Source organism: Monodelphis domestica, chromosome 1, assembly GCF_027887165.1.
Source record: "Monodelphis domestica isolate mMonDom1 chromosome 1, mMonDom1.pri, whole genome shotgun sequence".
In the NCBI taxonomy this organism is placed as follows: Eukaryota; Metazoa; Chordata; class Mammalia; order Didelphimorphia; family Didelphidae; genus Monodelphis; species Monodelphis domestica.
The window spans coordinates 541,526,151-541,541,168 of record NC_077227.1 but is presented as its reverse complement, the minus strand read 5'-3'; positions in this window follow the sequence as shown (position 1 = coordinate 541,541,168).

The following is a 15,018-nucleotide window of genomic DNA, read 5'->3' as shown; positions in this document are numbered from 1 at the left end:
TGAATAATATGGACATATGTTTTGTGTGAAAATACATGTATTATCCAGATTGAATAGCTTGTCAGATCTAGGAAGGGAGAAGGAAGAAGAGAGAGAGACAATATGTATCATATTACTATGGAAAATTTCTATGGAAATTTGTTATTAAAATAAAAAATAAAATACAAAATATGAAAAGGTAGATACATGTTTCTTATACAAGGAAAAAAAAACTCAGGAAGGAAATAAAGTGAAAATGGTATGGTTCAATCTGCATTCAGACTATCAATTTCTTCTATGGTGATGGGTAGACATATTTATCATGAGTCCCTGGAAGTTATTTGTTATTATTTTTTCAATTACCAAGAACATTTTCTACCTCCTTCCTTCTTCCTCCATTGCAACAAAACCCTTCTAACAAATATCCAATCATACATACATAACAAATTCCATTTTGGGCCTGCCAAAATCTATGAATTATTCCATATCTTAAATCTATCACCATTCTGTCAAGAGATAAACAATAATATTCTTTATCATCAATAATCTGGAAACATGATTTGTCAATGGATAGAAGTTCTAAGCTTCACTTATCAGACCTATCTAAAAAGGATAATAGAAGGAAAGTATCCATAGGTATAAAAACCTTTATACTCACTCTTTTGTGGTGACAAAGAACTGAAAATAATGGGGAATGACAATAAATAATAGCATTCAAAAAGTAATAGAATATATGAATGTACCATAAGATATTATGGAAGTGATAGTTTCAGAAAAACCTAAGAATTTGTATAAACTTACTGATTTGAATAAATTGAGCAGAACCAGAACAATTTACATAATAATAATTAATAGCTTAAAAAAAGAAAACTTTGAAAACATGTCTTATTTGGGTTGCATTTTCCTGCACGAGTGCAAACTCTTGAATAACAACATATTATAATAGAAAAATAACCTGACTACTAGAGCAAATTTAATATTCATAATTAAAGAAAGGATGCAAGTAGGTACTATGCACATAGAAAGTAATGTGAATAATTCTTCTGCATGGCTCAAATTCATAACATCATAGGAATACATCTATGGTTTCCCATTTGAGCATTTAATTTCATTATCCTGAGTAATGGAGAGATAACTCGCTTAGAAGCCAAAATAGACCTTGGGCTCAAGTCTTGCCTCTAGCACATACTAAGTAAGTAATAAGTCACTTAATCTCTCAGTACCCTTAGATAATTCTCTAAAACTATAAATTATAGATGGCTGCTGATTAGTATAAGTGAAAGGAATTTTCAAATTTTAAGTGTCCTATGAAATTAGAGTATCATTCTACATATCTAAATATATATTCATGTGTATGTATATCAATATATACATGTGCATGTATATAGATATACATCTTTCTCCATATATTTATATGGATACAAATATGTATGTATTTTGGTAGGTGTGTGAATATATGTGATTTCTGATTGCTTTGTAAACATACTTTGTCTTTTAAAAAATTAATGAGGTCTTCAAAACTTTTCCATGAACCTTATTTTCATAAACTTTCCTCATAACAAATTTACTGTATCCACAATCACACCAAATTCTTAGAGTACAATGATTTGCCCCAATGAACACATTGGAAAGAATGTGTCAACTCTTGAAAAAGGGTAGATCTGGAAGAAGGATGAAAAATGCTCCTCACAAGTAGAATTAGATACAATGCATAGAAAATGCAAAGAGGCAAATTTAGGCTTAACTTAAAGAAAAAAAAATACCAAGATTAGAACACCAGAAAAATAGAATGTTACTGACTTTTGAGGAAGGTATCAAATAAAAACCAATATTCCTTCTCTTCATTAGAGGCTTTTGTGGAAAGGGGAATAAGTACTTCTTGGAAATATTATATAAAAAGTATTATTTCTCAGATATAGATTAATCTAGATGACCACTGAGGTCCCTTGTGGATAGTAAATTCTCTGACTTATTTTACTCATCTAAATTTGGAATCACACAAATAAAGATGAACTATCAGTAGTATTTATGTAGTAACTTTTTCAAAGCATGCATCACTGTAATGCATGTATCTCCTCCCAAGATAACTACGTCAAAGAGGACAACTCTCATTTGGATGGCAAGTTCTGATATATTTGTTAAGGAAAAAATCAGACACATTTTCTGATAATCACACCTCATATAATCCAAAAGTCACTTCTATTTGGCTTTGAAATGTGTTTTATACTAAAATTTCAAAATAGCTCTCATCTGATGTTCTAAGAATTCACTTCAAACAGAATATCGAAATTTTACTCTCTAAAAGACCTGACTTCAGAGGAGCTGAAGACTTTTGCAGATCTTTTGTTGACCAATTAGTTTTTCTCTTCACTCAACTTTAAGAGAGAATTTGACTATTCTCTTAAATTTGCCCATTCTTTAAGCTTTTCCTGAAACCTGTGTTAAATGAATTGGTTCTGAAAGGCTCCTCTGAAAATAAAGACAATGGACTTCAAATGTCAACAAGTAGGTAATTATCTAAATCCAAAATAAGTACTTGTTGGAAATATTGATGAAATTGAGATGATAAATATTCTATTTTTGCTATCTTTTTAAAACCTCAGATTGAGTCTAAAACCATGAAAGAGTCCACACAAAATAAGCCAAATTTGATAAGTACAATAGTACAATGGATAAGGGGCCACCACTGGAGACAGGAAAAAAAAAAACCCTTCAAATACTGTTTTTATTGCTTTGCAATGGTGGGCAAGTCAAATGTCTTCTCAGTGCTTTAGACAACAGACTACAATTACAAATGAAATATCTTTTACCAGTGAGCAATGATAGAGGGAGTTTCCATACAAGGACTTCCTTAAATTTTGGGAACTATAGAAGCAGATGTTTTCATAATTCAAGTATATTAGTACATCATACATGTTATATTTGTATGAAGCATGTATATATATCTTAAGAATATATATGTAGTTAATTGTAGGGATACATGCAGTATATACTCACATAGACATCTGCAAACATGGGTACATTTATGCATATAGATGTATAATGTTATAATTTAAGAATTTTCAGTAAATTTATAAAGAACCTCTAGATGATAGTTTAGCAAATGTAGACAAATCTAAAAATTACAACCTAGTTGATTGCAGTTTGACTACTAAATATCTTGTCCCATTTTTACTATCTTTGGCTCATTTGTTTTCTTTTTGACAAGTATCATCAGCATGTATATCTATTTCTCTTTTATTCATAGATTTTTCAGAATTAGAAAGCATTTTTCACATTTTTGTAAAGAAAATTTTATTTTTCTTTATTAGAATAAATTATCTACAGTATGGATATGCATAACTTAGAAGTAAAACAGTGATTTTCTGTTGCCTAAAAATAATCAAAATGTTTCATTATCAACTCATAAGAGGGTTATTAAAGATCCATAATGTCATCAGCTTGGATAAATATCTGAGAAACTTCTAGATCTCTCTAAATTGTAGTCTATCTCAGATATTTATAATTTCTATTTATTTCTATTTATAATTTCTATGACTGAGGAACATGGAGATTGTGACCTGCCCAGAGTCACAATCTTAATAAGCATTAAAGCCAAGCTCTTAATTCAGGTTGTTTTTTTTTTTTTTGACACAAAATAAAATGTCTTTTCCATTACCCCATGCTGCCCTTATTACAGGTTGAGCAATAAAACAAGCATAATCATTCACTTTTTAAAGGTGTTTAATGCTTACAGAATGCTTACTTCACAGCACTCCCTCTGCAATGATTGAGATTACTCAGTGGATAAAACATAGGAGTTAGGAAGAATCCTTTATTTTGAATCCCACTTCAGGTACTTAATGACTGTGTGATTTAACACAAGAAAGTTACTTAATCTCTCTGAACCCCTTACCTAATCTGTACAATGGGCCAATAAAGTGCCTGCCCTACAGGGTTGTTGTGAGGATCAAATGAAAAATGTTTATCACATTCCATATATAATATCAGCTATGATTAATAGTTATATTATTTTATAGATAAGGAAATTAAAGGACAAGGTAAAAAAACATACCCAGTAATCTATATGATTATTGTAATTCAGTTTTAGGAATGCTCTTATGTAGTACTTCTTATGATTTTCCATATGACAATATTCTTTGAAATTTAACTTTGAAATTCTGTTAAACCAAAATGAAGACATCCATTTTCATAAAGAATCAAAAATAAGCCAGAACAATAAAATAAGATAACCAGTAAAAAATGACAAGAACAAAAAACAAATAAATAAAAATTAACTACTTGTTTTCCTCCTGATTAAAAGGAAAAATAAGTATAATTCTATAGACTTGGCTAACATAGGTAATTCTAGTACAGAAAGAGGGCATCTCCAACCAGAAAATATACAGATGAATAAGGCAAGATGTTGAATCTACTTGAAAATACATGATCTTGTGGGGAGGCTTTGCAGAAGGGCTCATTTATATATAAAATCTGAAAATATTGGTCTAATTCAGAAGTTCTTGCCTGAGATCTATAACCTTGGGTTTGAAAAAAAAAACTATTCTGAATTAATTAATCTCCTTTGTAATTGCATGTATTTCACCTTATTTTATTCATTGCTTTAATAGAGATAAATATTTTTGCCAATAATAGATACTATAAAATGTAAATACAATTATTATCAATTCAAAGCAATATTCTGAGGAGTCCATAGATTTTTCCATTTGTTATTACACATAAGTATTTCAATTGTCCTGATATAAAGAGATGTCAAATAATATGAACTCACTTTTTGTCACTTTGAAAGAATGTCCTGATTTTACAAAATATTTATTTGTCAAATTTCAATAATCTTAGAATATTAAAATGATTATATTTAACATAATCAATTTATTTATTTTATTTTAATTTAAAACTTTTTACATGATCTTCATTTCCCAGGATGTACTTCCCTTATTCCAAAGTGCCATCCTTTACATCACAGAATTAATTTTTTAAAAGTTCAAATAAACTAATGAATATATTAACCTAGACAACATTGTATGAAATATTACATAGCCCTCATCCTCCCCCTCTTCAAAGCAGAGTAGAGATATTTTTTTTCATTTCTCTTTTGAGGGCCAGACTTGGTCCTCAAATGCTATAAACATTCAGTTTTACTTTTTTATTGTTTCCACTTTCATTTTGTCATTTTCTGTATAAATTAATTTTCCTGTCCCTGCATCCTTTAGTTTGTATCAGTTCTATTTACAATCAATCAATCATCAAGCATTTATTTAGTCAGCAAATGTACAAGTATGGAAATGGAGTAGGGAAGATAAAGGTAGAAGATATTGTAAAACATATTTCATTGCAGGAGAAAACAAGTATATATTGTACACAAAAGAAATAAATGTTACAAAAGCTTTAATGGCTTCTTGCTATGGGACTAAAGATAATAGTTCCATCTTTAAAATGGAATAGCTAGGTAGTGGATAGAGAGCATAGGTTGGGAGTCAGGAAGAACTGAATTCAAATACAACCTCAGACAGTTTTTAGGTGGGTAACCCTGGACATGTCTCCTATCTCCATTTGCCTCAGTTTCCTCATTTGTAAAATGAGCTAGAGTATTTTTTCAAAAAAAAAAAAAAACACCAAAAGGATCCCAAAAAGTTTGACACAATTGAAAAACAACTGCTGAACAACAAAAGTCTTGAAGAGTAATAGATTATTGAAGGTAGATATATATAGAAAGAGATATTTGTGTATTTTTATACACATTCATACATATACATATGTACAGAATAAAAGACAAAATAAATATGCTTCCAATACTCTATTGTGTTTTTATAATCATCATTCCTTTTAGCCCAGTAATATTCAATTATATTCATGTGCTTTAATCCACTTAACCATTCCCCTAATCAAGGGATATCAGCTTTGTTTTCACTTCTCTCCAACTATTATAAAAAACGCTAACATAAATATTTTAGCACAAATGGGATCTTTATTTTTATCTTCTCTTTTTACAAATCATATCTTTGGGTATAGAGTCAAAGGATATGACAATTTTAGTCATGTTCTTAGCATAATTCTTGGTTGCTTTCCAGAATGGTTGGGCAAATTCATACCTCCAAAAAAAGACATAAATGTACTTTGTTTTTCCACAAACCTTTCAAACATATTCTATTCCATTCTTTTATCAACTTTCATAAATTGCTGACCCTGAAGTGGAACCTCAAAGATATTTTGACATCAAGTTTATCATTGTGATTAGTATTTGAATAATATTTCCATCCTTCATTTGAATTTTTAAATACTGATCTATGGTTAAGGAAATAATTTATCTTATACATATCCACATATCCAAATAGTAAAAAAATTCATAATTTTAATAATATTTAAATAAATTTAAAACACATTAAACTAGACATATTTGAGAAAAATCTGTACTAATTAATTTAATAGTTACTATAACCATCACAAAATGATATATTTGGGTATTTACTATATGCTCAATAAACAAATATGTGTGATATTTTACATATAATTTGAACACAAAAGTAAGAAAATAAAAAATGCTTAGTTTTTGCAATTATATTATATGCTTGAGTGACTCAGGCAGTTATCTCCCATGGTGCCTAACATGGTAGTGAGCTCACATGAGCTGTTCAGTAAATACATGCTGATTGACAGCGATTTTTATTACTCTAAAAGGAAACTTGAAATTAAATGAGATTGGTATCCCTTTCTTAATTATTGCCAGAAAGGAAAATTAATTTGATTTTTCAGTATAACTGATATATTGTGGCACTCAATTATGAATACAAAACCTCTATTTATGAAAAACATACACATTCAAAATATTCTACATATGCCAGATGAATATTTATTATAAGGCTAACACATATACTTCTATTTTTATGCTAAAGACATTTTGTACATTTTGTGCTGCCTGATACTAAATTATTCCAAAAGATTTAGAATCAAAAGATTGCTTAGAGACCTTGGGCTCCTTCTTACTGATAAGGGAAACTGAGATCTAGAAAGAAAAATGACTTGACTCTGGAAACACAAATCATGAATTAAAGAGCCCAAATTCATATTCAGGTGATCAGAATAGAACTACAAAGCAACATCAATTTATTAAGTGACTTTTGTGTAATGACTGAGACAGATATTCAGTTTAAATTAGCCACAGACCACACCTCAGAAAAGTTTGTGTAGTGGCAAGAGTGCAATGTTGCTCATCGAATTCATATCTTGTCCCCATATTTCCATGTAGAAGTTAATGGGGTGGTATGGCAGAGTAGTAAGCAAAATAAAATCTCACGACAGCATCCATTTGAAATGTTCCCTAAAAGTGTTAGGAGTAGCCCTGCAGCTTCAGTTCTTGGGACTCAGTGATTTCTTCATCTATAAAATGAAGGGTGGTCTCTGAGACCCTCAGAAGCCCCAGTTTCTTGCCTAAGGTCCCCCAAGTAACATGTTTCAAAAACAGGATTCATACCCAAGTCATTTGACTTTTCAAAGGCAGCTTTTCCCATTGTATCCTACTGTTTTAAAACATGAGGTTATTCCCGAAAGTAAAGCATAAAGTATGGAACACAAACCAAGAGAGAAAATAAACAATTTAAGGTTAGAACCCCCTCCCCCAGAAATAAATGGAGATCATGTGAGCCTATCATTCTTGAGGTGTACACCATGTATCCATGGGTGACAGAGGCAAACCAAATCTTTTAACAGGATATAGCAGAAAGGAATTGAGTGAGAAAACCCAAGTTAAAAATTCCATTTTTATTATTTAGTACTTGGGACTCTGGATAGGTTACTTATCCTCGGTGGTATTCAGTTTCCTTATTTGTAAAATAAGAAGGCTGAATCAAGAAAGGCCATTCTAGTTCTAAATTTAAGATATGTAATGTTTCAAGTTTGTCAGCTACCAGATCTCCAAGAAGATAATTTATTTGTAATCAGATTCAGAATTGGTCATTCTCTTCCTGTCTCCCAATGTATTATTCCTGAGACACTTTGATTTCTGAATTAGTTGGTAAAACCACTTAGCATTACATCTCCATTTTTATCACTGAGGAAATGCATGATGTGAACCAAATGCTCATTTAGAAAACAGTAATTTAGGCTTAAGTACATGCCTACACTCCTCCATCTTTGACTGTTTTGTTGTGGTCAAGAGGAGATGATTCCTGATTAGAAATGCTACTACTCTAATAAGTTATGCCTTTACTATAAGAGCTAACAGAAGGGAGATTTTAAAGGCATGATCACTTAAAGCTGTCTGTTATAGTGCCTTACATTCAATATCATACAAATTGGCATAAAGTTGTATAACAAATTGCTTTTGGACAGGAATCTTGGTTAATCCTGTGTACAGGAATATTTTTATTTAATATACTGGCTTTTTTATCTTTTTTTTTTTGTTTTACACCCTTCCTTGTTCTCCAGTCATCTGCTAATGGCTTATGGAAAACAAAGACTGTAGTGATCTTTCTTGAGAAGTAGTTTCATGGTTTTATAATTCTTTTCCTTTGACTAGAAACCACAAATCCAAATTATTTACCTTTGGCGTGGAAAACCTCTGAAAGACTTGTTCCAATCCTACTGTCTAACCTTCACCCCACCCTCACCTACTATGGCCAAAAGTAAAAGCTTATTCTCTCAAATTATACTTTATCATTTCTGGTTTCCACATTATTTTTCCTTAGCTGAATGTGTCTTCCCCTCCAAGAATCACTGAATAACAAAATCCTAGTTTAGATATTTCAGAGGCCATCTAACAAAATCCACTGCTAAATAAAATCTCTCTCTCAAGTCCATCAAACCAGTGGTTGCCTAGCTCTTTAATGATTTCTGGTGTGAGATTCTGTTCCAGAGTAAGTTTTGCAAAGCTTCAATTTTTATAAAGATTTGTTTTATTGAATGTTTCTATTTTTTACTTTTTTAAGAAATAAAAGGCTAAATATATTATTTTGTGTCATCAAGACATTATTCATAATCCTGTGCAGTAGAGGCACCTTTGAACCTTCCTCCACTTGACAAGTTTGTGAATATTGGAAGATGATTGTGTCATCCTGAGTCTTTTATTTTCCAGACAAACTATTACCCATTCCTTCAGACAAATTTTCTTCGGCACAATCATGAAGCCTTCATCATCCTGCATGGCTCACCAGTCTATCGATTTCCTTCCCCAAACATCACACCAAGAACTGTCCTTAATACTACCCATGTGGTCTGGCAGTCGTACTAGGCATCCTCAACCCTGAATCCAATATTTCTCTTGAAGGGGTATAGAATAGCATTAACTTTACTGTACATCATATAACACTGTTAATGCTAATGGTTCTTTGTTGTTGTTCGGTCATGTCCAATTCGTTTGTGACCCCACTTGGGGTTTTCCTGGCAAAGACACTAGAGTGGTTTGCCATTTTCTCCTCCAGTTCATTTTATAAATGAGGAAACGGAGAGAAATAAGGTTAAGTGGCTTGCCCAGGGTCACACGGAAAATAAATGTTTGAGGCCACATTTGAACTCAGGTGTTTCTGATTCCAGGTGTGATGCTGTATGTACTGAGTCACCTAGCATGCTTCAATGAAACCAGGTCCTTTTTTTGTTATCTCAATGCCTCTGCTCAATTTTTAATTTATCATGAAGTGTTCTCTGATTTACCAACAAAAATTCTCTATTCTGCCTCTAATCATTTGATAATATTATCATCTATTTGACTTACTTACCACAAAGTTGTCTTTACATCAACATATAAAATTGCCAAAGTCTGTAGTTAGGACAGCTGAGGTTGAAATCCATAATCAGTCATCTATTACTTGTGGGACTATATGGGAAACCTCAGAGACAACAAAAGCAATAATTGATGTCAGGGAACAGGTTTTTTTTTTTTTTAATCAATAATCACCTGATCTCCCCAGCCTAGGACATTTTCCTAGTTAATGGATTGAACTCACAGACAAAAATAAACCAAAACCCTGCCTAGAGATCCATCTCCCTAGAAACTCATATATAGTTCAAGCTTATGGACTAGTTTATGGTAATGAAAAGAGCACTGAATTTAGATTCAGAGAACTCGGCTTCCATGGTTGCCTGCTACTTATGACCTTTGTGACCATGAGCAAATTATTTCATCTTTCTGGGCCTCATTTTCTTCATGTGTAAAATGGGAGTTGGAGTGGCTGACTAAGGATATCCCTTACAGCTCTAAGTCTATGATCCCATAAGCAATTCTTTACTTCTTTGGACTAGAACCCCCAGGAAACACAGGCTGACACAACTAGGTAGAAATGAAGAGAAATTTAAGACTCTGTTTAGGTGTGAAAGTTCCCCAGATTATCAGCCTTGTTGAAATCTGCCATCTATAGAATTCATAAAATAATGGAAAAGAAAATGTGTCCTTGTTTATAAGAAGACAAGGGGAAGATTGAACAAATTATCAGAATCAGATGTACCTCTGTCTCTGTTTAAATGTGTGTATACATGCATGTATGCATGCAAGAAAGTATATGTTTTGTGTGTGCCTTAAGATATTTTTTTGTGATCTGGGCCAAAACCTATGAAAGACATTTTAAAGAATTACTGTCATTTTGCCCAATATGTTGGGGATGTGGTTCTTGGTTTGGTCTTAATTTAGATGATAGAGCCTTTGAGATTCTTTTAATTCTGAGAATAAGTCTATAAAATTAGAGTTAGCATATGGATATGAATGATCATCTTACAAAGTCAGAGCACTTTACTATTTTATACATTCTTCATTCACGATGTTATTGATAATATCCAATAAATGAATCATTACTTTTTATTGCCTGTGATGTATCAGAAACTGTGATGATCTCTGACAATACAAAAAGAAAGCTAGTCTCTGTCCTGAAGGAGAATATATTCTTTCTATTTAAAACCTTACCTTTCATCTTAGAATCAACATTATGAATGTGCTGATTCTAAGGCAGAAAAGTGGTGAGGACTAGGTAAATAGGGTTAAGTGACTAGCCTAGAGTCACACAGCTGGCAAGAGTATGATGTCACATTTGAACCCAGGTCTTCCCAAACCCAGACTTGACATTCTATCCACTGTGCTACCTAGCTGTCCCTCAATGATCTGTATTCTAATGAGGTAAAGCAAAATCTGAAAGGGAGTTGAAAATCTGGGAAATGAGAGAAAGTCCAGGAAAGCCAGACACATATTTTGGAAAGGAATAAAGACTTGACTGACCTGGGCTTTCTCTTTAAAATGGAGATTTGGCACAACGAATGCAACCAAAATTATAAAGGAAGCAACAAATTGGGGAAAATCTTTATAACAAAAACTCCTGACAAAGGTCTAATTTCTCAAATTTATAAGGAGCTAAGTCAATTGTACAAAGAAACAAGCCATTCCCCAATTGATAAATGAGCAAGGGGCATGAATAGGCAGTTTTCAAATGAAGAAATAAAAACTATCAATAAGCACATGAAAAAAAGAGTTCTGAATCTTTCATAATTTAGAGAAAAGAAAATCAAAACAACTCTGAAGTACCAGCTCACACTTCCCAGATTGGCCAATATGCCAGCAAAGGAAAGTGATAAATTTGGGGGGGTGGGGATGTTGTAAAATTGGGACATTAATTCATTGCTGGTAGAACTGTGAATTGATCCAATCATTCTGAAAGGCATTTTGGAAATATGCCCAAAGGGCTTTAAAAGATTGCTACCCTTTGATGCAGCCATACCACTGTTGGGTTGGTACCCCAAAGAGATATGTGCATAAAAAATATTTATAGCCATGCTCTATGCAATGGCAAAAAACTGGAAAATGAGGGGATGTCCATTGATTGGGGAATGGCTGAACAAATTGTGGTATATGTTGGTGATGGAATACTATTTGTACTCAAAGGGATGGTGAACTGGAGGAATTCCATGTGAACAGTAACAACCTCCAGGAATTAATGCAGAGTGAAAGGAACAAAAGCAGGAGAACATTGTACACAGAGATGTTATGGCACAATTGAATGTAATGGACTCTTCTACTAGCAGCAGAATAATTATCAGGACTGTACTGAAGAACTTATGAGAAAGAAGCTATCTACATCTAGAAAAAGAACTATGGGAGCAGAAACTCAGAAGAAAAATATATGATTGATCACATCGTTTGACCAATATATGGTTGGGGGATTTTGAATTTAAATGATCACTCAATTACAAATATTAATAATATAGAAATAAGTTTTGAACTATGATACATGCAAAATCCAGTGGAATTGCTTGTGAGCTTTAGAAGGGGAAGGGAAAAGGGATGGGAAAAATCATGAATCATGTAACCATGGAAAAATATTTTAAATTAATTAATTTTTAGCTAATTTAAAATGGAGATTTGAGAAGAAACAATTGATCAGATAGAGGCTGAAGGACTGTGTGAGTGTTGGGTGGGGTAATCTGTCAAACATGTAAATTCCAGGTTGAAGAGGTTTTTTAAGTTCTGAAGAAAAATCTAGGAGAGTCCATAATGTGGCCTAGAGAGGAATGAAATGGAATGTGATTATTTAGAAGGCATGATCCTCCTCATCGCCTAATTTACTCAAGTCATGAAAAGAATTGCAGTATTAGAAGACTTCTATCTAAACCAAAACTTGAATAAGGGACATTTGAATCTGATATATGTATATAAATATATGCTAATATAAAATTTATAGAGTCTATGTAATAGTTTATAAACAGTAATTTACAATTAGTGGAAATTTATCAAACATTTATACTACTAAGTTTTGGAAAACTTTTTTTTTAAGAATGATTAAAAACACCATCCTTTTCTTCCTAAGAAAGGGACTGAAGTGGTGTTGGCAGGATCTAACAATCTATTTGAGCCCATGTCTGTTTTTAGGTTAAAAAATTCCTTGAAACAGTGTCCAGTAGAGTTTGCCCAACAGCATGTAAATGTTTTCTTGGCAACCAAAAAGAAAACAAGAAAGATCCAAATGAACATAAGCACTAGTGGGTAAGAGGGTGTCACCCATTAAAAAATACAATCCAACTGTTCAAAAAAGTATAGTTTCCAGAATTCAATTAATATTGTCTTTGAGGGTCTGTTAATGAGCTGTGAAGCCTTTCATGTTAGTCTCTCTTGGCATTCTGGTAATACATAATAATTCATTAAAAAGTAAAGCAAAGTGTTTTGGAATGGCCCATTGCTGATGACTCCTATGAAACTTTTAATTACTCACTAATGATTAGTTGACTGCATAAGTTTATCTTCTCCATATCTAACTAAAAATTAGTGTATCAGGCTCTTACTACATGGTCTTGGGCAAGTCATTTCTGTCCTTTGGTCCTTGATCTAAAATGATGGCATTGGAATAGATAATCTCTAAGTTCTCTTCCAACATTAATATCTCATGTTACAAAGTTTAAAGATTTTACAGAATAAACTCATGATACTATGCAAAATTAACCACTCATTCCAGTCAAGTCAGTTTCTTTAATATTCTCCATATATGTCAGACAAATTCCTATCTCTGTGAATTTATTTATTTATTTATTATTCTATTATATATTTTATTCATTTTATTTTTATTTATTTTAATATTTATATGTTATTTATCCCTTAACTTTAAGGAGAGCACATTCTTCTCCCCCTATTCAAGTCCTAATTTTTCCTCACAACCCAATTTGAATTCATGTGTTTCAAACAGTTTCCCCCAAAACTGCAGTTAATTTCTCTTTTTCATCCACACATACTATTTACTATGAATAACCATTCATTTGGAATTTAAAATATTCCATTTTTAATTGTGCCACGATATATCTTATGTTATATCAATGCTCTAGGTGAAAGTTTGTATTTTTCCAACGGGAAATTGTGACCTCCAAAGGCATAGGTATTACCTCATAAACCTCTTTTTTATACTATTTGATTTTAGATGGATATAAATATATTTCAAGAAACAATTATAGAATATAGTGAATTGGAATCCATTGCAACAAATTGCACATTAAAATTGTTTTCTTAATCAAATATAAAGAATTTGATAAAGCAATTCTTTCTTGGTTCACATTTTAATGGGGGAGAGATGGCTATAATATAAATCAACATCATTATAATTGACCATGTAAGATTCAGTTTAACTTTAAAAGATAACAACTGTTTGATTGTTCTAGTCATACTTTTAAGCTTTTCTTCTTGGTATTCACAGTCTTTAACCATCCAGTGCAATCTTATTTTTCCATCTTGTCTTGTTACTTCTCTCCATGCATTCTGTTGTAATCCTTGGCCAGGGAGACAATTGAATGGGACTCTCTTTATTTGTTCAGATTGATTACTCAATACCCCAACCTATATGAAGAACTGGCAGAGATGAGAGGGAGAGAAGAGAGTTATAGACTTTGTTAACTTCTAACTCCAAGAGAGAGGCTGTGCCATCTCAATCTCTATTCAGGTAGCTGAAAGGAGTTCTGGGAGAAACTGACAGCTGGAGCTTGGACCCCATCTCCCCCCTCACAGCTTTTCTCCTATGTATACTTCCTCTGGTTTCAATTTTGCTATGCAATTGGATAAACATGTTTTCCCCCTATTTGCTGTGTGTGGAATTGGCATTTGGTGGAAAAGATGTCAAATTTTGAATTTTTTTTTTAGGGGCCATCATTTTCTCACTAAGAAATAGAGATTAAGAACTATAACTTGAACCTAAAAATTACATCCTCTAGACTAATAATGTTTAAGAAAACAGATAATATAAGTCCTGTTCTATAGTCCCTTATTTCTGTAGAGGGCAGAGTTCTTGTGGGAATCAATATCTCCCTTGAAGAAGGGCTAGGAGAAAATACATTAGAGATGTATCTATTGCTGTCTCCCAGTGAGCCATACACATTACATTCTTTATTACATTTTTTAAACATATTTTATTTGGTCATTTCAAAACATTATTCATTGGAGACAAAGATCATTTTCTTTTCCTCCCCCCTCACCTCTCCCATAGCCGACACATGATTCCACTGGGTATCACATGTGTTCTTGACTCAAACCCATTTCCATGTTGTTGGTATTTGCATTAGAGGGTTCATTTAGAGTCTCTCCTCAGTCAT